Raw genomic sequence first — 23,282 nt, 5'->3', positions numbered from 1 at the left:
AGTGAGATTAACCCAGGCATACATCTTGAGTACTACAAGAAGTACTCAATTTAGTCAGTGCATGCTCTTTTTGTTATTAGGGTTTCAATGCTTTTCACCACATTAAACGTCACCTGCCATAATTTGTCCATTTCCTGATGGACCAAGTGTTTAAATGCAGAGGTTTCTAATTCGCCCAATGTAGAGCCTGTGTACTAGCTTTCACATTCTTAAATTCAGTGCAAACTCCTGAACTTGGAGAGATGGTCTTCACCCATCATTAAGGTAATTTCCACATTGTAGTATGCTTCATACACTTAATGTTACCCTAGGAAATAAGGTTTTTTTAACACAAAACTGTAGGAGGATCTTTTATTCAGTTGGCAGGATTATTCTATGGGGTCAATGGAAGGCGGTTGGTTATGGTATTGTTGAAAATGCCCATTCAGCAGCATAATCTCACCATATTTGTTTTTTGTATTTTACATTTTTAAAGCATGCAGCTACCCAACAGGGTCTCCCGGGGCTGTACTTGCGGAGGCCATCACAACTGAACAGAAAGGCCCCATTTGATGCGAAACATGTAACAGATAGAAATAAACTCAATACGCTTACTGACTCCAAGCCAATGAAGTTGATGGAGTAGAGGAGAAGCGGAGGCGCATCTCGGCAGACGAAAAAAAGAAGACGAGCAGCAGCATTCTGGGTGACCTGTAGCTGATGTAAAGAGGCTTTATCAACACCCAGATAAAGGACGTTGCCGTAGTCCAACCTGGATGTCACTGTGCATTCTGAATCACACATGACTGGGATTGAGACTCAAACAAATGAAGAATCTCATACCTATGAAGGTAAGGCGCCTACAGCCAGCCACCCTTAATGCGCTCAAACTTGTTAGACCTGTGAAGATTGAGTTACTAACTCTCTGGGCTCCTTGTGTGGAATGCGCTTGATTACACAAATGTCTTCCTTCATAAAAATAAAAGAAACAAATAAAAATAGGGAAAACTTTATAAATGGTATATATTTTAACACAACACTAATGGAAGCTTTATTTTCTTAAGTCATCAATAAGGTCTATTGATGGAGGGAGGAGTGAGTACAGGCCCGGCTCCAGGAATTTTTATTTGGGTGGGCCAAGGACGCATTTGGGTGGGCCACTGCGGGCTCGATTTGTCGCATATATGTCTAGGCAGGCCTGCTTCAGGGCCCTCCTTTACCTCTTCTTAGTCTTACAAGGCCCAGTAAAACTCACTCTTTTCCAAATCTCTTTTTAATGTTATTTACTCACAAAAAGTATTTTTTCTATGTAATGTTCCTTTGATGGGAAGAGGAGGTTTCTGAGGTGGGAGTATCAGGCAAGTGACACTTCTCGGGCTCCCTCTGTGTGAGCCTTCAGGGAGAATCCCTCTTCATTACTACCTCCACCTGACCACGGACTCTGATAAGAGCGGAGTATCACGAGGCACGCCCTTAGGACCCGGCACCTCCGGGCCCCGCCCAGCAGTTGTGGTGGTTGGACGGCCGGGCAGCCAATCGGCGACCGCCCGCCCCTATTACTTCCGGGTCAGGGGGCAGGGACGCGCGTCCTGAGTGGCGGGGGGCGGAGACCTTTGGCCTATTTAGGGTCAAGGACCTGTGACCCGGGTCTCTGTTCCCCCCACCACTTCAGGACTGCACAGGCCCCCGTCGTTGGCGCCACCGCGAACAGGAGAAGCCATCTTTCAAGTAACATGGCCTTTTTTACCCCACATGAATCTTTGGTTATTGCAAATGTGGGGAACATTGTTTGGGTAATCATGTGGAGGGCGGGGGCAGAACTGGAGGATACGGGTCCTATTCAACGCACTCCCTTACAAGCTTGATTAGCCACTATTCCTCTCCAGTGCACCTTATCTCACAGATGACCTTGGGCCCCGCCCCATGTCAGGCACCATCTCCTGGTAAAAACATTAGTAAAATCCCCTTCATACTTAAAACATTGAATAGAGCAATAAATATAATTAGCACGCACTTTAAAGTATGCTCCACAGTGGCCCTTATGGCCCGACTGCTAATTAAATAAACAAAAACAGAAAGTCCATGACCGGGCCGGCTTCAGCGCTGATGCAAAAGTCTTTTTTGGCGCTGCACCAAAAACCTCTTTCTCCATAAATACCTTTACTACCACCTTCCAACAGTGTACCTCATCCATCCATGTCCCCCCTATTGACCTTTTCCTCGGATTCCCTCACTGCCACACGCCACAAGTGCCCCTCATCTCCCCATAGCCCCTCCCCTTTATGACCTCCTCCTCGGATTCCCTCACTGCCACCCTCCCCCAGTGCCCCTCGTCTCTCTGTAGCCCCTCCCCCTCATGACCTCCTCATCAGACTCCCTCAATACCACCATCCACCGGTGCCCCTCATCTCTCCCTAGCTCCCCCTCCACCCCATCGGATTCCCTCACTGCCACCCTCCACCAGCGCCCCTCATCTCTCTGTAGCCCATCCCCCTCATGACCTCCTCCTTAGACTCCCTCACTACCACCCTCTACCAATGCCCCTCATCTCTCCCTAGCTTCCCCCTCCACCCCATGACCTCTTCCTTGGATTCCCTCACTGTCATCCTCCAACAGTGCCTCTCATCGCTCCATAGCCCCTCCCACTACCTCCTCCTCGGATTCCCTCACTGGCACCCTCCACCAGCGCCCCTCATGTTTACATATCCCCTCTCTCATATGCATTTAATTTGTTGTATAACGCTGCTCATATCAATGTAGTGTGTGTCAGTACTTTACACCACGCACACACTTACAGAGACAATGAATCATGCAAGTATGTAAATCAGTCTACAGGGAATGTCACATAAGCCAATGAGGATTACAAGGTGTAGGAATCATAGGTCATCCATTCTGGTGGGTAGTATATTTTAAGAGGGTTTGGTCTGGGGAAACACAACCTTAGGATTTAAAGAGTATTCCATGGGGGTCAGCTTTACTGATAAAAATGTATATCTGCCCAAACATACTCATTTTAGCAACATTAGAATAATGAAAAGACTAGGGAAGTTCTAACTATATCACAAAACAAAAAAAGCGAAGTTCTAATTATACCATTCATGTTTGTTTACAGCTCTTTGGTGGGAGTTCATTGTTCACTGCCTTTTTTAGGATTGTAACTTCTGAAGTAACACAAGGATCTCTGTGACAAAGGCAGTAACCCACTGAGCTATCCACATAAAATACAGTGCGTTTGCATTTAAAAAATACTAACAGACAAACGATTGCTCTAAAGCAGGATCATTAATCACCAACTTTATCTGGGCATTGCCATTTTGTATTGTTTTATTGTTGACCAGCATCGGCTATGATGAAATGATAAAAACTGTTTAAATGAAGCACATACGAAGTATGTGTCCTGCTGGGCCTGTGCAGATTTTAAAAAGAATTTTTTTTGTAACACATTCTCTTACCTACTCCATTAGTCATACTTTGTGTCACAGCCTTATGCAATAAGCAGCTGCAGGGGTCAGGGGTGACTAGGAATAAACAGACCACTTTTCCCCTGCACTGCATAGAAAAAGAAATATCAATGCAGCAGGACAGTAGGCAAAGGTTACCAAAGGTTACCGTTGTCAAAGAAAGGATTTGTCCCCTTTCACCATGCAGAGATGAAGGGGTGAAAAAAGTAAACAAAGCTTAGTTAACATGTTAATGGTCTTTTAAAGACCTGTTAAATACTTTGGTGCGGCTGCGATAATCTTAAACTGTCTGTGTGTGTGCGCCCGGGAAGCTGTCTCCCTGGGCTGACACGCACGACCTGTGCGTCGCACGCCTGCCTTCAAGCCCTCACTGCGAGGGCCAAGGCTCCTGTTTAGGTGGGCCAGGCTCATCTTCCGGCCCACCCGCTAGAACCGGGCCTGAGTGAATATAAAGGAGGTTTTTGTTCATAAAGTCATCCAAGCCCAAATTGACTTGCAACATCATTTTGAAGTACAGCCCGTGGTACTTTGTTAATCTTATCATATTACTTTAACACAGTCAAGCCCCAAACATATATTAAATACTTGCTGCCACATTTCCAATGAAGCAAGTTATTCTCGCGATGTATCTCTGAAAAATAAACATTAAAGGCCTTAAGGGTATCAGTGTCAGGATGTCTCTTGGTTGTGTTAGAAGAAACAATAAAGGTTTAACACACTATAGCCAAGTTCCCCTCACAGAGCAACGCATGGACGGAAAATGACTGACTCTACCTAAGGCTGCACATTTGTTTTAACAATTTTAAGTTTTGTTTTTAGAGGAAAAAGCATTGCTAAAATGTAACGTACATGTAAGGCATTCCCTAAAGGTGGGAGTTGCAACTGAGTGAAAAAACAAGACAAGACAGAAACATATCCATAGAGAATCAGGCTCTTCTGCAAAGTCATTGAACATCGTGTCCAGTAGAGATCTTAGTACAAATTGTAGACCTTCATCTAAAAAACAAATCCGACAACGGAGATGCATTTAAAACGTGGACAAGGACATTTTAACTTTAGTCGAAAAGGGACCCCGGACTTTATCGTATTTACTCATTTTGTCTTTGACAAAGGTTGTAGGTTTTTCCATAGCATAGATGTTCCAAATTGAGATTTGGGTGGAACAGGTGACTTTCAGTGTTGCACTACAGAGAGGAGAGCTGGGGTGAGTTGCAAGTAACATGTATGAAATCAAGTTTCCGGTCACAGCAGTCAGCAGACACACATTGCTTGCCCACTTGTAAGTTACCAAGTAGCTCCTGTAACCCGTTTGATATGAGATAGCATATCTTACATACAAGTCCCAATATAAGTGCACATCGCCCATGTGTAGAACACGCTCTCTGTCTCCCTACTAGGGGTGGGCGGAATTTGCGGAATCGCGTTATGCAAATCTCCGTGAAACGGTAAAAAATGTCCGCAAACACGCAGAGATTCCGCGAACACGCTGAATTGCTTGTTCGCGGTCCTTTTTTACTGTTTACAATCGCTGTTTGCGTGCTCGAGGGGAAATATCTTGCGAACACACTTTTGAGAACGCGAATAAGCAAAAATTTCACAATGTCACGGAACGCAGAATTATGGGCAATTTTGCGTTCTCCGCAGAACGCGAAATTACCCAAATTCCGCAAGCGGAATGGAATTTACCGCCCAGGCCTACACCCTACACCCCTTTCCGCACAATCCAGGGTCCCAAGTGTCTCTGTTACCTGACCAGAGCGAAGACCACTGCAGGAGGGAGGTGTAAGCGTCCTCTGTGTTGTGAAGACATACTGATGAGGTGGCAGCTCTGGCCCAATCGTAATCTCTGTTTCATCTGGGGTTCTGTAGGCGTGTTTACGGTTTGTGTATGTTTGTCCCATCACTTTATACAGATTAAATCTCCCTCTAAAACGTTTACCTCTATATATATGGAACTAGCCCAGTGCAGAAGCCGCAACAAGCGTTAACTGCCCGACCTTTAAAACTGAAAGGTTTTAATTGAAGAATCAATTTCAAGATTCCCCTTTTGTAAAGGCCCCCTAAACTTGGAGGCTGAGCACGTGCCTACCCACAACACCTCGTGGGAATGAAGGGCTGCACTATATTTCCACTAGGAACCACTTTATTCCAGTATTGGAGTGTCATTTTTGTAAGGTGAAGAAGAGGCTGTGTCTGTCTACGATGTCTGGAGGCAGTCACAGCAGACAAGGTAAAGGTATTGTATAATGTTCTGTTCTATACGTAATCAAAGTTTCTCATTGGAGAGCACCACATTAGAGAAATCCAGTGCACGATTATAGATTGGCTTATAACGTGTGGCGCTAGCTACCTAATTGTTTTATTTAGCCAAATAAAGAACACCATCTCCCATTCAATAGTGTTAATGGGGTCTGCAGGAAAAATGAGGGGCAAGGTTTGAGTGGTACATAGAATTATTGACTTAAAGTTCATCATGACATGTCATTCTGCTGAACCACCATATATCAAGCTTTTCCTAGCTATATAAGACAGAACATTTTTACTGGCTTGGTACATTGGCTGAACTGAAAGCTTACAGGAGTTGATGGGTATGCAGGTCACAACATAGCACAATTCAAAGGTGGTAAAAGAAAAGATAGTGTGCGAAATGAGATAATAAAAATAAATAAGACTGCAATATTAGACACCAGAAGGGTTAAAAGAGAGCAACAAAATAGATCTGTAAGAAATCTATTTGTAATGCATTAATATTATATTAAAAGCATTATTATTATTATTGTATTGTGAATAAATTAGTGGACAACAGCATGTAATTGTACCCCTGATATCAGGTGGAAGTTATTAACGCAAAACATTAATATACAAGTCTCATTTTCTATCAGTCATAAAAAGCACCCCTCCTCATAGAATAATTTCTTTATTATTAATCATGCATTTATAGAGCTCTTTTTGTCTCTCCTTTGCGTTCTTTCGGAGCTCTAAGGTTAACTATTGTAAAAGGTTGGGTTCCAAAACTACGACAAGTCCGACCATACTCCATTCTGAGCACGTTATGAGACCACTGTCTGTGTTTCCACTCATTACACACCCAGCACTACCTGATTTACCCCAAGGGCACCTATCCAATCTGGTTATGTTATCTTACACCTTTTTTGTCACCATGTACTCTAAAGATTGTGATGTTGGTTTGTTGGGAGGATAATCACACTGAAGTCAATAAGGGTGAGCCATTTTCAGCTCGATGAAGTAGCAAGCATAGATGTTCAGTGGTGCAGGCAGACCCCCTTGAGGTCTTTGTGGAGACTTTAGCACCAGAGGTCTGATTTGCTGGTGGCCTAGAGCAGTGTAGCTATAGTCTGTACATGACCAGTGGCCCCTATTCATGGTGCAGTTCTTGAATCAGTTTCTGTTCTGTAGCACATTCAATGAGTGCCTTCTCAGGCTGTGCTGCAAGCAGATGTTGCTCTTGAGAGAATAACCCTCCAATGACCAGGTAGTCCCTTTCACTCCAGTGTTTGGTATGTTTCTCTTTAGCAAATGTCCCAGGGACAAATGTCAGTCATGCAAGCTATCATATGCTCTCAAATATATCACACAACAAAGTATAGCCATTACAATACAATACAACAATGAACATATACACCTAAAACAATTTGGACATATTAACTTTAATACTTTTTGTGATTTGTGCGGTGGAGAAACTCCTAAAATGCTTGGTTGTGTCGCTGTGGCACCACCAGCATATTAGGGGCCTCAGACCGCTGCAAGATCACCAGAGATCCTGGATTGCTGGTGACAGCAGCAGTCCCATGGCACTCCGACTGACCTACTTGTAATAGGGCGGGCGGAGCACCTGGTCGGAGGTAGCCACACCGCCACTGTTGCTTTGGCAGTCCATTGAACCACCAAACTCATAATAGTGGCCCTTAGTGGTTTGTCCAAGATCACAGGATTTTGTGCTGATGCTGAAACTCAAACCCTATTTCTCAGCACCATAGTAAGCAGCTCTGGCCATAAATCCACCTGTTGTGAACATCCAACTGCAAGGGCTCAGGTCATGGTACTGCGATACACTAAGTATGTCTTTTTTTCAAAAATGCAGTTTTGTATAGGTCGAACAACACCCGAATGTATTAGAGCACTTTATGTGAGCACTAGTTACTTTACACAAGGACACGTTCTTTTTGGAGGAAGAGGGAGATTAAGTGATTTGTTTAAGGACATAGGATGTTGTGTTGATGCCAAAACTCAAACCCTGTTTCTCAGCACTATAGTCAGCAGCTCTGGCCGTAACACCACCCATCCTGAACCTCCAACATCAAGGTACTGCAGTACACTAAGTATCACTCAGCCATTTTAGTTTTAATCCTCTTTTAGGTCGAGCCTAGCACAGCGCGCATGCGCTGCCCTAGAACATGACCTCTTGGAATCACTTCAGCTTTCCAGTAAACTTGTGTGTGTTGCTAAAAAAAGCTACATGTACGAGTTTGCTGAAAAGCTGTCGTGATTGGCCATTGCGTGTGGCTTTCCAAATTGAAAGCCCACAATTGGCCAAAGGCGGGTGCATTTCCTGCCTTCTCTCTAAACTTTAACTCCCCAGGCTTAGGGAGCTCGGGAGCGAGCAGCAGCGCGGCCGGATGCCAGCTGCATTCCTGACATTTCTTGTCTAATTAGCGCGGTCGCTTTAACTTTCGCGGCCGCTTATGTTATAATACTGCTCACTCACTTTGGTCTGCAGCAAACTCTAACCTGGGGCAGACGTTATCCGACTGCTGAAACGGTATGGATGGGAGCTTTCCTTTTTGCTGCTCTTTCTCAATTCTGTTTGCGCGTGTGTATCTGACATCAGTACAAGCCTTTTAGGGAGTGTAAATTTACCACTATTTCTGTTTCCTATTCATAGAGATTCTGTGTGAAAACCTCCCATACTGCGTTCCAGGGTGGTAAATCCCTCAACGTTTGTGAACACCCACACACTTACATGTTTGGGGTTATTTCAAACATTTACGAATCCCACGTCCTGCCCAAAAAATTTTCATAATGTGTCCAATTTCAGAGTGGGAAAGCGTTGCGATCAACCCCAAAAAGTTGTGGGGTGTCAGAGAAGCGGTTCCTCCATTGGAAATATTGTTGTCTCCTCATCTATTCAGGTACTTCATTTTGCCCCTTTGCCTGGATCTGTCCATATTTATCACACCAGGCCATCAAAGTTGTCTTTGCTTTTGGAGGCCTGAAATGATGCAACCTTCTTAATGCTGCTGTGTGATATACCCCTGTCACCTGTGCGCCTGTCTCATTTCCCTGCTTCGAGGGTGTCAGTCCCTCTTGCCCCTGCACAGGTGCCCCCTGCATCAGTGCTACGTGTCTCTCTGTTCCCTTTGCCTCCGTTGACTGTTGATCAGTCCCCTTGACCCTGACCCACTGTTTCAGCCCCTGGTGCTCCTGTTCCCCCACTTGTCTGTCCCGTATGCCCATGTCCTGTGTGACTCTCCCGTGTACCCCCATCCCATGTACCCCCATGTACCCCCCATGTTCCGTGTTCCTCTGTTCCATTTACCTGTCCTGGATGTCCATGTCCCGCGAGCCTCGGTTTGTGTGCCTCATGTGCCCCTCCCCACGTGTGCCCGGTTCTACCAGCTCCATGGTGCCAGCAGGGTGCCAGGCTGCCTACCTGGGGTTGCTGCTGGCCGGTCCCGGTGCGCTCTGGCGGGGGCTGCTCCGATGGTCCTATGTGCCGAAACCGTGCTCCACGCCCCCTGACCCCGTGTCTTAACATTTGTATCCCTTTCTTCCCTGTTCCTGCTTTGTTTCTCTTTTCTCTTGTGTTTTAACGCTGAACCATTTCTGCTTGAACTCTGAACTTTCCTATCCGGTCTCCTCTCCCAAACCCATGTCTTTACTGTCCTCTGTCCATACTCTCGGTCTCACAGTGTTCTTATAAGGTCCCAAAGGCGAGATCTATTGGCTATGCCAATGCTTGTATTGTCTTTAAGCACTAAAAAGAAAAACTTTAGACCGGCATTCCCTTCAGAATATAAGCCAATCTTACCCTCCTCAATCCAACACTCCTCCCTCATAGCCCGACGCCCTCACCCCTTGGTGACAGTCAATAAATCACACAGTCATTTTAAAGCAGACAGACGTTACACCAGACTTTATGGGTTATCATTTCACAACTTAGTCTATCTTGCCCTCTGTATCTGGCATCACAGACTCATCTTTGAAAGCCACGCAGAAAGAATGAGCGCCAGTTCTGTGGGCCAGTTGAGAGAAGGGGACATAGATGGAGCTGAACAGAGTATTTTTGTGCATAAAAGTAACAGCCACGTAGATATTGCGAAATAAAGCTAACAGTTTCCACATACTAATAGATTCTGATAAATGCGAATGCGCGATGCTCACATGGTATTTGCATATAAGGATTTTTACTAAACGCAACCTGACTCAATTTCTTTTCTCTCCAACTGCCTTTTACTATCCAGTGGTCTGCAGTACCAAGGATAACCGGGAAGGTAACATGATATTCTGTCTTCCTTATAAAGCAAACCCTATGTTGATGTTTTGTTCCTGTCTGTTTGGTATACATGTTTGATTGTTGGATATGTTGCAAATTCCACTACACTATGTAGTTTTTTGCCATATAATTCATACAGGGCTTAATTTGTAATAAAATATGTGCCAGTGCACTCGCCGAGAGCCACTGCAGCTTTAATCACCTATTGCACCTGCCATCGCTGCTAATTACAATACCTACCCATAACACACCTACAAGTGTGATAATTCATACTACTCCAGGCCCCCAAAGCTATGCTTAGGAGGTGGTAATTAATCGCTCTAAATGTATATTGCCTTAATAAACGGCTGTTGTTCTACTAATCTCTAAATTACATTGACCGCCGGACTGTGATAAATGCCAGTGTTCACAATTAAGTGCTTGTGCCAAGCAACGAAAACCATAGGCTCAAATTAAGCACTGAATTCATATGTAACTCGTGGCTCATCGAGTCAGCTCTGATTGCAGTATTTGTATGACCCAGTTATCAATCTATGAACATACTAGACTGTCTGCAGAAAGTTGCACATGCATGAAAAATGTGATGAGAATTGAATAGGACTGCAGAATTTTTTTTCTATCTGCTGGCGTTTGTGGAGTTAACATTTTCATCTATCTGATGCAGAAGTCTTGAACAATCGCGCCATTAGTGAGGTATCACCAACACTGGTCACCTTTTGAGACAAGAATTTGGAGTGTAGTTTAGATTGATATTGAAAGCACTGTACCACAATTCCCCATTCTAGATCTCAGCTAGACAGTGCATGCGCTGTCTCGAAGAGATGTGTAGTGTTCAATCTGTGACCTTCAGCACACCCACAGGCTTTCCATTTGCTAGCTACATCATCACTCACAAATGATACATAATACCACTCCACATAATTCCAGTACACTCAATACCACAACATTACTATCCACACATTTCCACTGCACACCATGGCACATAATTCCACTACACATAACTCCACTCAACACCACAAAATTCCACAACAAGCAATTCCAATCCAACCCACATAATTCCACCCCGCACCACATACATCTACTGCACTCCATTACACATGGCTACAAGACATTGTCATTGGCAACACTAATTGCTCTCAGATTGCTGAAACCTATTGGCCTTGCCAATGCTAGTTGCCTTTACCAAGGTTTTTAAGTATTTCTCTTCCTCCTTCCTTCCTTCCCCCTTGTGTGTTTTTAACTCTCATGCTCTGGGTCAAAGTCTAATGAGGAAAAATAAGTGCCGGTCCCCAAAAAGTAGTGCAAATGGGCCCCACCTGCAACCACCGTTCAAATTAAGCACTGAGCACAACACAGCACAGTACTTCTACAGTCTCTGGCTACATTCAAAATTCTTTCAATATTAAACTCTGTTTCCTTCCCAAGGTACATCGTGTTTTCTTAGGATAAGTAATTCAAATAAAATGTTAATTGCCTATTTATTCTCAAATGTGCTTGTCAGCAATGTACAACTAACACTCCCACACATAACAGCAGGGGAGCTAGCTGTACAAGTTGCAAATAATAATCTAGTTAAAAGCTGAATCAATGAGATATTTTTATTTCAGTATTGTAAAAGAATATACGCTTCTGAACCCAGTACACAGGTGCAACACAGGCCCCTGCAGCCCCTGCGTTGGAGGGTGTGCCCCAACCATTTATGGCCCCCTCAACCCTTTAGTGAGCCCTCATTCAGCCCAAGGCAAAAGACTATCTGTGAGATGCGTGAGACTAAGGGGCTCCTCTTCACATCCTGCAAGGGGGGATAATCATGTTGTGTTATATAATTGACACGATATTGAATAATTAAACAGTGATAGAAATTAGGAACTTAATTGACACCTAGAGGGAAAGGGTTGTGGGGAGGTGTTTGTTATGTCATAAGCGTTGATATAGCAACTTTCTGCCGTGCACCAAATGTGTCAGGTACATGTTCTCGGATCTGAGTAACAATGGGCCTGCTTAGTGTAGTATTTAGGTTAAATGGAGGACCCAAGGAGAATGTACTGTATCTATGTTTGCACAAGTCTTTTTAATGTGCGTTTTGTGTCTGAGTGAGTGAGCTATCAGACTTTGCCATTAACAAATGCTTCAATGGTGAATGGTTGTCCATTGCCAAGCATGTTGCATTGGTATTCGCTATTATTGGCATTGCACTGCCACCTATGGTACACAGCTCCGAAGCTGAGTTATGTTTGTGGGAGTGTCCTGGTGGAATGTCAAGTGTTTTCTGTTGTATCTTTGAACATTGGTATGTTTGAGTTGATTACTGTACTGTTGGGGATCATTGCTTTGCCTACCATATGGCTTTGATGCTATGTTGTGCGAGAGGGTGAGGGAAGGTTTGTCTGACATGTTCTCTTGCCTCAAGAACAATGGTTGTGCCCAGAATTCTTTATAATGCTGGGAAGCATTGTGTGGCAATCATAAAGCTCTGATACATGTTTAACAATTACAGACAGAATTTATCAAGCAAACTGCTAGCAGAACTATTTTGAGGAATGACCACATTTCTTGGTGTGATACTGATAGGATCGCAAACAGAAGAAGGTGAAGAGAAGAAACAATGGATTCTTGTGAAAAAATAGAACCATGAGTCAAAGCTAGAGGAATGAAACCTACCAATCTTTCCTACATTATTTATTTAAAAGGATTGACAAGGGAAATAACATAAACAGCGTATAAGATGCTGTTAAGTATTACTATTAAAACACCCGAGACTGGGGTGTGCCATGGAAACGGTGAAGAATGCTGCATAAAAGCAGAGCGATGGAGCTTTTTATCTTATACTGATGCCCTTCAGAGCTCAATGAACATGTAATGAGGAGACTTCAGCTGTCACATTCCTGGGGGTAAGCGAGGCGCCCTCTCTTTTGTCTCAGCAGCCCACATGTGCATTTTGTAATTTTATGTCCATAAAGATTTCTTTTTCAACATGCTCACCTTCAAAGAGATTCGGGTTTTTTTCCGCCAAATATTTATATGGGCAAAACAAGGAAAGTGAAACTGTCTACATACTCTTTCCTCTCCAATTCTGCACCTTCAAGGTTACCATCTTGCAATACTAAAATGGCTTCGAAGGTTCCCAGTGACATGATGCCTTTGGCCATTCCTAGATCTTTGTCTTTATCCTCTACTTCTTTGAAAACTCAGCCTGTTTCCTCTACAAATAAAAGGCAAAAACACTGTCCTCCTTCCCCAGAGAAGCCATCACCACCTATCTCTCAAAAAGTTTTATTAGATTAAATAGGAGCTGTAAGACCCTTTGTGGAAGAAACTAGCAAATGCATTAAGCATTTAGATGACAAATGGTTCACCACTGAAGAAAGGGCTCCTTCTATAGAGCAGATAGTTAGTGACATTCAAGATGAAATGAATACAGTTACCCCAATGGGAAAGGAGATTATCCTTTTAAAGTGCCAGTCAGAGGATTTGGAAAACAGAAACAGGTCCAAACACCTACATATTTACGGCCTTTCGGAAGAAATTGATGGAAAATACCCAGTGTCTTTCTTCAACTCTTGGTTACTACAATTACTGAATTTCCCACCATCTACATCATTGAAAATTCAGAGAATACGCAGACTTGGGCAACGCTCATCTTCCACTACTCGCACTAAGCCTAAGAGAGTTATTCTCTTATTTCTGAAATTCACTGATATCCTAAAAGTTCTTCAATGCTGCAAAATAGAAACATAAACAAAATGGAATCCACAAGGTGGAAGGTGGTTGTTACCACAATGGTGGGGAGCAACCAATGTTGTTAAAATACCCCTCACACACCAACAGGCCCCTTGGTGTCATGCTTCATCATCGGGGTCTTCGCAAACCTCTACGGGATGCGGCGTGCTACGACTTCACGACTACGCAGGAGCACTTTAAAGGTGAACTATGTGTTTGGTGTGTGTGGGTAAACAATGTGAGTGGTGAGGTGAAGATGAAAAAATTAAAAAATACCTGACACGTGAGTACTGAAAATTTTTTTTATTAAGTCTCCGGCTGGTATTGTTAAAAGAGTGCTGGGATGGTTGTGGTCTACTAATTAGGGTAACCCAACCATGTCAGTGCGTCGACATGTTTCGGAGTTTGAAGAACTCCTTCTTCAGGACGAGGATGTGCACTACTTATCCCCACCTTACTCACATGTGTGTAGATTTAAAAGTGTGCTCTACAAAAATTAGAAAAGGTGAAAATGTACCTATCTATGTTTAAAGTAAGGTCCGTTGCGCCCAATTGGCGATTAAAGACACCTGTAAACAGAAAAATCAAGTAAAAAACAGGATAATACATGTTTTCCAATCTCATGCTGTGTAAATGCACAGGAGGGTAACAAGGAACAAAAGTGAAGGTCCAGGAACCCTGAAAAAAGAAAAAGAAACAAAAAACGAACAACACATGAACTGAGACACACATTCAAGCATAGTATCTGATAGGCCCTCTAAGGGTATAGTTCCTGACACAGATGTGTAGCTTACTTATGAAAAGAGGTTACATGGCCTCATGAGCCACAGCGTGTTGGGGGGTCCGTTCTACCCGATATGGCAACCTGTGAGGTATTCAAGGAAATGGATCAGAATGATGTAAAACCTCGTTTTTGATGAAAGTTTTTACACACCACATCCACACATTCAGACACACTCACGGTTACTCTCAGGGCTGTCTGGCTTCCTCCCCCTTCACGCGGCTCCGACAAGTGAATTGTGAGGTAAAGGGCGGGCTTTTTATAGTCTAGATGAATTCAATTAGCCACTAATTGAAATCGGAATAAGCCCATGAATGTACATTGCCTTTAGTCTCCTTGCCGCTTCTGCGCGCATCGGGGAAAGTATTGCCGTGTAACCGCGCATGTGCGGTAGAGCAGTGAAGGCCGGCCGCGCATGCGCGGCCTCTTGGTATGTGAATGACAGCATTTGGGCAGTGTAATTCGCTTCGCGCATGCGCGAAGGGATGCCGTGTCTGTCTTAGAAGATGTCGGAGGGATTATTTGTTAAATTTGCAGAGATGGCTTCGGACTAGATAGGGGGATAGTGACACCCTTCATAAAACGCCTGATAATTCAAGGAAATGGGCAAAACTTGATATATTGAGAAAGGCTTTTAGAACTACTGTCAAAAAAACTATCAGCCTGGAGCAGCGCAAAGACAGTGTCAGCCAAATCAGATGGAACTGTAAAATCCATAATACATAATTTCAAGACTTATGATCTTAGAAGCCCTTTGAGGAATTGATGCAGTTAATGCTTGAAGATATGGTTAATACAATAAAGAATGTTGGTCAGGATATTCACCTAAGTAATGAATTATGGGAAAAACAGGCTCATGCATAATACATAATTACATGAGTTATGATCTCAGAAGCCCATTGAGGTGTAGGTGCAGTTATTACTAGCAGATGTGGTTTATACAGCACGGTCACCTAAGTAACGAGTTTTGGGAAAAATAGGCTCATGCAGTTGGCCACTAACTGAAATACAGGAAAAGGTATTGAACAAAGGCTTAGGCTATGTACCCACGAATAAGCCGGACATTTTTCTTTTACACAAAGAGGTCCAAGACTTCATTAGGACCATCAAGCTAAAGGCCTTTTTCCACAATCAAGCACCCAGAGTCGAGACATCCGACACAGGTTTGAAACCAAAATCTTCCTTTACACCACAGGATAACCTGCTTCCAGTGGAAGTTTTAGCTTTTGAAAAAGCCGTGATGTCAGAGTTAGGCAAAGTGGATACAGACTCTAGGGTCTTTCAGAACATGAGCAGAGTAGAGAACGAAGCTGTGAGGGAATTATCACAAAACAAATTAATCATCATAAAACCCGCGGACAAGGGCGGGGCCGTTGTGATTCAGACAACTACGGCGTACGATCAAGAATGCAGGAGACTCCTCGCAGACAGAAGGAACTATCAGGTTCTGGAAGAGGACCCCACAGAGTCCATACGAATCAGAGTAGGATCAATGACTGAAGAAGCTCTAAGCCATGATTGGCTTACGAAAAAAGAGGCCCTTTTCTTAACACAAAAGAACCCACGAATACCGTATTTTTATACGATACCCAAGGTTCATAAAAATCTTGAGAACCCCCCTGGTCGCCCGATCGTGTCTGGCATTGCATCAATATTAGAACCCCTCTCCAAGTTCGCAGATGCTTTCCTGAGACCATTGGTACAGGCCACTGATACGTATCTCAAGGATACAAAAGCCATACTCCAATTACTGAAAAACCATCCTTTTAATCCTTCCTCTCAAGTCTTACTGAGCCTCGATGTGGAGAGCTTGTACACCAGTCTCCCACACGATGAAACCCTCAACATCATTGAGGAAGTTCTATACAGCAAACAATGGCTTTACCATACCCCACGAGGTGTGGTGATGGAGTGCATCTCGATGGCCCTCACCAAAAACTTTTTTGAGTATGAAGGCACCCTCTACTTGCAGCGCCATGGGACCAGCATGGGGAGCACATTTGCTCCTAGCTTGGCAGGTCTCTACGTACACCATCTAGAGACCACCAAAATCCTTCACCAAGACAACCCGTTCAGGAGTAAAATCCTATCCTGGAAACGTTATATTGATGACGTTTTGGTTGTATGGGAAGGTAATAACCAATCGGTCGTGGATTTCATGCAATGGATTAACAACCAAAATGAATTTCTGAAGTTCACTCATCAAATGTCCAATGAGTCTATGGTCTTCCTAGACCTTAAAATTTATCATGAAGCTGGCCTTCTGAAGACGGAGACGCACTTCAAACCAACAGCAAGGAACTGCCTCCTTAGGTTCGACAGTTTTCATCCACGTCACCTAAGAGAGAACCTACCATATGGGCAGTTCCTTCGCCTACGGCGAAACTGCAGCGATGTGGGGAAGTACAAAATCCAGGCTCGGGATCTGAGTAAAAAACTACAACAAAGGAAATACCCAGATAAGATCATTACCCAGGCAATGAAAAGAGCCAGGAACAACAACCGTGAAGCTCTTCTGGATGACAACCCACCAAAAGAGGAATCAAGCAGACCAGTCTGTGTCACGACCTACAGTCCTGTGTCGAACCAGGTATCCAAACTGATAAATAAACATTGGCGCATCCTGACCAGTGTGAGTCTAGATCTTGAAAAACCCATCTTTGCCCATAGGAGGGGAAGAAACCTGAAGGACATTCTGGTCCACACAAGACCGCAAACCAATGTAGTACAGCAAACAAGGCTGAAAGGACTACATGGGCACTACCCGTGTGGGAATTGTAACAACTGCCACTTGACCGCGAAAAGCCTGACTCTAGAATTCAGCAATGGCGAGAAGTGGGAACAACGTGCTGTCACGAATTGCAACAGCCGTAATGTGGTGTATCTCATTACGTGCCCTTGTGGTAAAGAGTATGTGGGAATGACCACACGTGCAGTGAAAACGAGAATTAACGAACACAAGAGCAATGTGAGGTGCAAGAAACAGACAACGAAAATGGCATCTCATTTTCTAGAAGCACAGCACTGTGTGAATGACATACATTGGACTGGTATTGAGCAGTTACCATCAGAAAGAGGCTTATTTGAGAAAGAACAAAGATGGGTGTTTCGTCTGGGCTCAGACGTAACGGGGTTGAACGACTCCATTCCATGGAGCCAATTACGCTAAGAAACCCACGAGACATGCCAGGTACGCCTAGGAACTAACAGCCACCTACTTCAGTAACCTATTAACCACTGTATCCAACTGCATGAGCCTATTTTTCCCAAAACTCGTTACTTAGGTGACCGTGCTGTATAAACCACATCTGCTAGTAATAACTGCACCTACACCTCAATGGGCTTCTGAGATCATAACTCATGTAATTATGTATTATGCATGAGCCTGTTTTTCCCATAATTCATTACTTAGGTGAATATCCTGACCAACATTCTTTATTGTATTAACCATATCTTCAAGCATTAACTGCATCAATTCCTCAAAGGGCTTCTAAGATCATAAGTCTTGAAATTATGTGTTATGGATTTTACAGTTCCATCTGATTTGGCTGACACTGTCTTTGCGCTGCTCCAGGCTGATAGTTTTTTTGACAGTAGTTCTAAAAGCCTTTCTCAATATATCAAGTTTTGCCCATTTCCTTGAATTATCAGGCGTTTTATGAAGGGTGTCACTATCCCCCTATCTAGTCCGAAGACATCTCTGCAAATTTAACAAATAATCCCTCCGACATCTTCTAAGACAGACACGGCATCCCTTCGCGCATGCACGAAGCGAATTACACTGCCCAAATGCTGTCATTCACATACCAAGAGGCCGCGCATGCGCGGCCGGCCTTCACTGCTCTACCGCACATGCGCGGTTACACGGCAATACTTTCCCCGATGCGCGCAGAAGCGGCAAGGAGACTAAAGGCAATGTACATTCATGGGCTTATTCCGATTTCAATTAGTGGCTAATTGAATTCATCTAGACTATAAAAAGCCCGCCCTTTACCTCACAATTCACTCGTCGGAGCCGCGTGAAGGGGGAGGAAGCCAGACAGCCCTGAGAGTAACCGTGAGTGTGTCTGAATGTGTGGATGTGGTGTGTAAAAACTTTCATCAAAAACGAGGGTTTACATCATTCTGATCCATTTCCTTGAATACCTCACAGGTTGCCATATCGGGTAGAACGGACCCCCCAACACGCTGTGGCTCATGAGGCCATGTAACCTCTTTTCATAAGTAAGCTACACATCTGTGTCAGGAACTATACCCTTAGAGGGCCTATCAGATACTATGCTTGAATGTGTGTCTCAGTTCATGTGTTATTCGTTTTTTGTTTCTTTTTCTTTTTTCAGGGTTCCTGGACCTTCACTTTTGTTCCTTGTTACCCTCCTGTGCATTTACACAGCATGAGATTGGAAAACATGTATTATCCTGTTTTTTACTTGATTTTTCTGTTTACAGGTGTCTTTAATCGCCAATTGGGCGCAACGGACCTTACTTTAAACATAGATAGGTACATTTTCACCTTTTCTAATTTTTGTAGAGCACACTTTTAAATCTACACACATGTGAGTAAGGTGGGGATAAGTAGTGCACATCCTCGTCCTGAAGAAGGAGTTCTTCAAACTCCGAAACATGTCGACGCACTGACATGGTTGGGTTACCCTAATTAGTAGACCACAACCATCCCAGCACTCTTTTAACAATACCAGCCGGAGACTTAATAAAAAATTTTTTCAGTACTCACGTGCCAGGTATTTTTTAATTTTTTCATCTTCACCTCACCACTCACATTGTTTACCCACACACACCAAACACATAGTTCACCTTTAAAGTGCTCCTGCGTAGTCGTGAAGTCGTAGCACGCCGCATCCCGTAGAGGTTTGCGAAGACCCCGATGATGAAGCATGACACCAAGGGGCCTGTTGGTGTGTGAGGGGTATTTTAACAACATTGGTTGCTCCCCACCATTGTGGTAACAACCACCTTCCACCTTGTGGATTCCATTTTGTTTATGATACTCGCTAGGGGAGACAGAATCCACTACTCCCTCTCCCTCCCTCTTATGTTAAGGAGCAAAATAGAAACAGCAATTACTCTGGTCAGGAAGAAAGGTCTTCATCACAGTAGATGTTTCTAATGCTACTGCTAATGGTCTGAAGGAGTTCCTTGACCTTCCTCCTGCTCTTCACTCCTTAGGAGCTCATTATAGCTTACTCATGCTATTATCCATGCTCATTCAAAGTGACTAGTCATGATGAGCATGTAAGTCTCTGGAAATTTCTAGAAGCTCACACAATTGATACCATGATACTGCTGGACTTTCTAAATGTTAATACCTGTGCTTAATATAGAGTATAGCATGGTAGTTTTATTTACTTTCTTTTAAGCTTCAACTGAATACTTCATGCCATTATTATCTGTTCTCAAAATATTATTGTTGTATATTAACTTTTTTCTTTTTATTACTTTCAGGAGTGGTTCTTGTTTTTGTCATCCTCTCCTCAAATATATGTCAGTCTACCCTGCCATTGATGCCTTTTGCTCCCTGGATATGCCATTTACATTCTGTATTGCCATCAACCCCATTTCCTTTTTTGATTAAGGTATGCTATTTCAGTAGTCACTCATTTGACATGTAATGGACTCTCTATATTTCATTTCACTTATTCTCTTTTCTCTCCTTCATCTTTGTATCCTTTATCTTTGATTTCTGTTCTTCCTGACATCTCATTCCATTTGGATTGTTTCTTTCATGGATTGTTTCTTCTTCATTCTTTTGTTCATGCATATGTTTTGTGAAGAAAGCACACAGAAGGTGATGATGGACCGAGCGCTGAAATTGGGACGTGGGTCCCTTGTTCACTTTGCCAATAGATTCAAGATAGCCTGGCTGACGTGTAGTGATGGAGCAAGGTTTCATAAGTACAGAAACTTGCTTGTATTCCATCCTCTCGAAATAACATGTAACTTATTAATCAATATGTTTTGTTTTACTAATAATTGCATTTCACAAATTTTTAGTATCAAGGGGAAGCTTGACTATGTGCTTTTACTAACAGTAACCCGAGTGTCCTAAAATGGGCGCTGAAAACGCGGGAACTTTTCTGTGCAAGCGTCTGCCACATCTACGTGGTGTGACGTTTCTTTCGCTTTTGGTGGGAATTCTTTGCAGCTGCGTATTAGTGTCAAAGATGGCCACTTCAGACTTCACATGTCAACGCATCCGCACTGCTTGAACTAAATCTTGTGTGTTCAGCTTGACCATTAATGCTATAGTTAAAATATAGTAATGGGGTTAGAGAAGAATTAAGAGGTATACAGTGCATTCATTTATTTTTGTATTCTAATATGTCTCTCTTTGACTTTGTTATTAGCTCATATTTGGGCCTGAAGGGTGCCGCAAACCTCCATCTTGAATCTGCTGTACATGCGCACTAACACACCATGAACCTTGAAGCCGCTGACATTGACAAGCTGCCAAAGCCCTGACTTATTCGCAATATTCGTGGGAAACTGACCGTCTGACCCCACAAGAGGAAGAAATATGAACTGTATTAAATATAATGTATATGATTTGAAACAAATATTGCTGGGTCGAATAAAAGCATGGGAAAGTAAATTATGGGCGGAAGCATTGATCAACTATATTGAATTGAAATGATCTCATCCTAGTATGGGGTGATGACCTCTCCCCGTCTTTCTGACAATCAAATGAAGGGAACACATAGAATTTGCAACATTAAGGGGGTGGTACACACACTGAAATGGTATAACTAAGGTAGGTTTAGTTAGTTATTTTGTCTGACTTGTCACAGACCTGTCACTGACCCAACATATGCTGAAGGAGAATCGAAAGCAGAGTGTTGGTCGAGCACTCTGACAGAAGAATCGAGAGTTTGCTGAGGAAGAGTCGGGGTCTGAGAAATTGCCGTAGAGAGGGGTGGAACGCTGGCGTTGCACTTAGCGGAGGTTACCTGTACTGTTCTGCACCTGTCCTGTCCTGTTGGCACCTGATTAGTCAGGAGCCTACATCTTTGTCCCAGCCCGTGGTCAGGGTTGGTCTGCACACCATTCTAGGTAAATATAATCCATGTGGTATGTCCTTGTGCCGTTTCCCTTTCTCACCCTTCCCAGGTACCAATGTTTAAAGGCATCTTCATCAAGTCCTGCAAGATTTATGTTTGAATAGTTATATCTTACTTGCAAAGTTTCTGATCACTTTATTGTGGCCTCTGTCTCATAGAATATTGCATAGATAAAGTATTTAAACTTCACCTGAGTCTGTGGTTATTACCATAAAGATAAATGTCAAATCGCTACCTATTATTCTAACTCCCTTTATCCTTAGGACTGAGAGTACAGGTGACAAGGATTTGGTAAGTCATGGTGTATAGGTATAAGTCCTAAAAGTGAAAAAAAATTCTGATAGGCAGGAAGTTGAAGCAGGATTACCGATTCAAAGTGTGAATGTTTATGGGCCCAGGTGAGTAAGATTAATTGGACTGGTAATCCCGCGCCGTCAGTATTACTTTGGAAGCAGAGCTATGGTTAGGGTTTAGGTAAGATAGGTAGTTAGTTGTGTATTGATTTTTTATTGATTTATGTATTAGCCAAAACCCATTTGTATTGTTTCATGTTTGTCTGGAAATCCCCGGGGATACTGAATAGTGGGTGGTATATGGAAGCCACACTGCAGTAAGGTTACTGGCCTGATGAAGTTAGTGCAGATAGTTAGGTAAAACTTGAAGCACTAGTTAGGGCTTATATTTTGTATAAAAGTGAGAGCAGTTGATAGCAAGGGAGTTTGCTGGTGAAACTTTGGTCTTATACCACCCAGAAAGGGTAAGTCTGAAGGAGTAGCAGGTTCTTTTTACTTGAGTGAAGAGTAAGCGGAAAGAGTTTTACTCGTAGTGTGTGAGGGGTAAACGGAAAAGTTTTACTCGTGAAAGAAAATTGTCTTTTCTTTGAATTTAGTCAAACAGGCACAGTAGCGAATGTTTTATGTTGTTAATTAATGAAATCTGCATTTAAATTAAAAGGAAATTTAATTGTTGTATAACCTTGCAAAGGAGGGAGTTAGTTGCGGGTGCTGCACTGACGTAATTTGAGCTGCGCTGGGATTGGTTGAAACAGCTAGTTGTGAGAAAATTGTAAAGGAAGGGTGAGTGCAGAGAGCGAAAAGTCACGTCATAGAAAAACTGCGCAAGCATTGGTTAGCTGGTTTTGTAAACCAAATATTGATTGGTCACTGAAAATAAAAGACGTGCAGGTATTGGAAAAGCATTTCTGCAAAGTAAACAATTAATTAAATTGCAATAATTGAACATTTTCATTGTTAATAGACAGCGGTGATTGTATGTGGCATCTAGATCCAGCATTTATAGGAAATCGCCCAGATGGAAAATACGTAGGTTTTGCCCGAGAACAGAGTATTAGAGGAAGACCATATATCATGTACGGAGGAAAGAGAAAAATGTATTTTATGCAGAAAATAAAGAATTATTTAAAAAAAGATAAACCCATAAAAACAAGCGAAGGAATTATTATTCCATCACCAAAAACGCCCGTATCATACATGATGATAGAAACAGGCTACCACACATGTGTATGGTTAGAAAATTGGATAAAGTACCCAAAAGATGATGGTATATTGGCATTTCCAGAATATGGTACATTTAATGGTAGAATATTGCACAATTTACGAACTTGCATGAATGAATTAGACCCTAGACCAAGATTACCGCAGTATGAAGCTTTAGAAGAGTCGTAGACTGAGGCTTTTGAACGAGACAGACCTCGCTGTGACAGGAATTTTAGTAAATTTTACCCTAGATTT

The 23,282-nt window shown here is 43.0% G+C and overlaps 1 long non-coding RNA gene across 1 annotated transcript; it reads left to right on the top strand.

The window, feature by feature from the left end:
* The first annotated feature begins 612 nt into the window (after positions 1–612).
* On the top strand, positions 613–21,664 carry LOC144770229 (uncharacterized). Its single transcript, XR_013598834.1, has 4 exons — positions 613–830; positions 9,923–9,952; positions 19,919–20,049; positions 20,821–21,664. It is a non-coding gene; the product is annotated as an uncharacterized LOC144770229 (long non-coding RNA).
* Positions 21,665–23,282: the final 1,618 nt, after the last annotated feature.

The sequence above is a fragment of the Lissotriton helveticus genome, chromosome 1_1 (assembly GCF_964261635.1).
Source record: "Lissotriton helveticus chromosome 1_1, aLisHel1.1, whole genome shotgun sequence".
NCBI lineage: Eukaryota > Metazoa > Chordata > Amphibia > Caudata > Salamandridae > Lissotriton > Lissotriton helveticus.
Note: the sequence above shows the minus strand (reverse complement) of the source record. Positions and strands in the feature narration are given on the sequence as shown.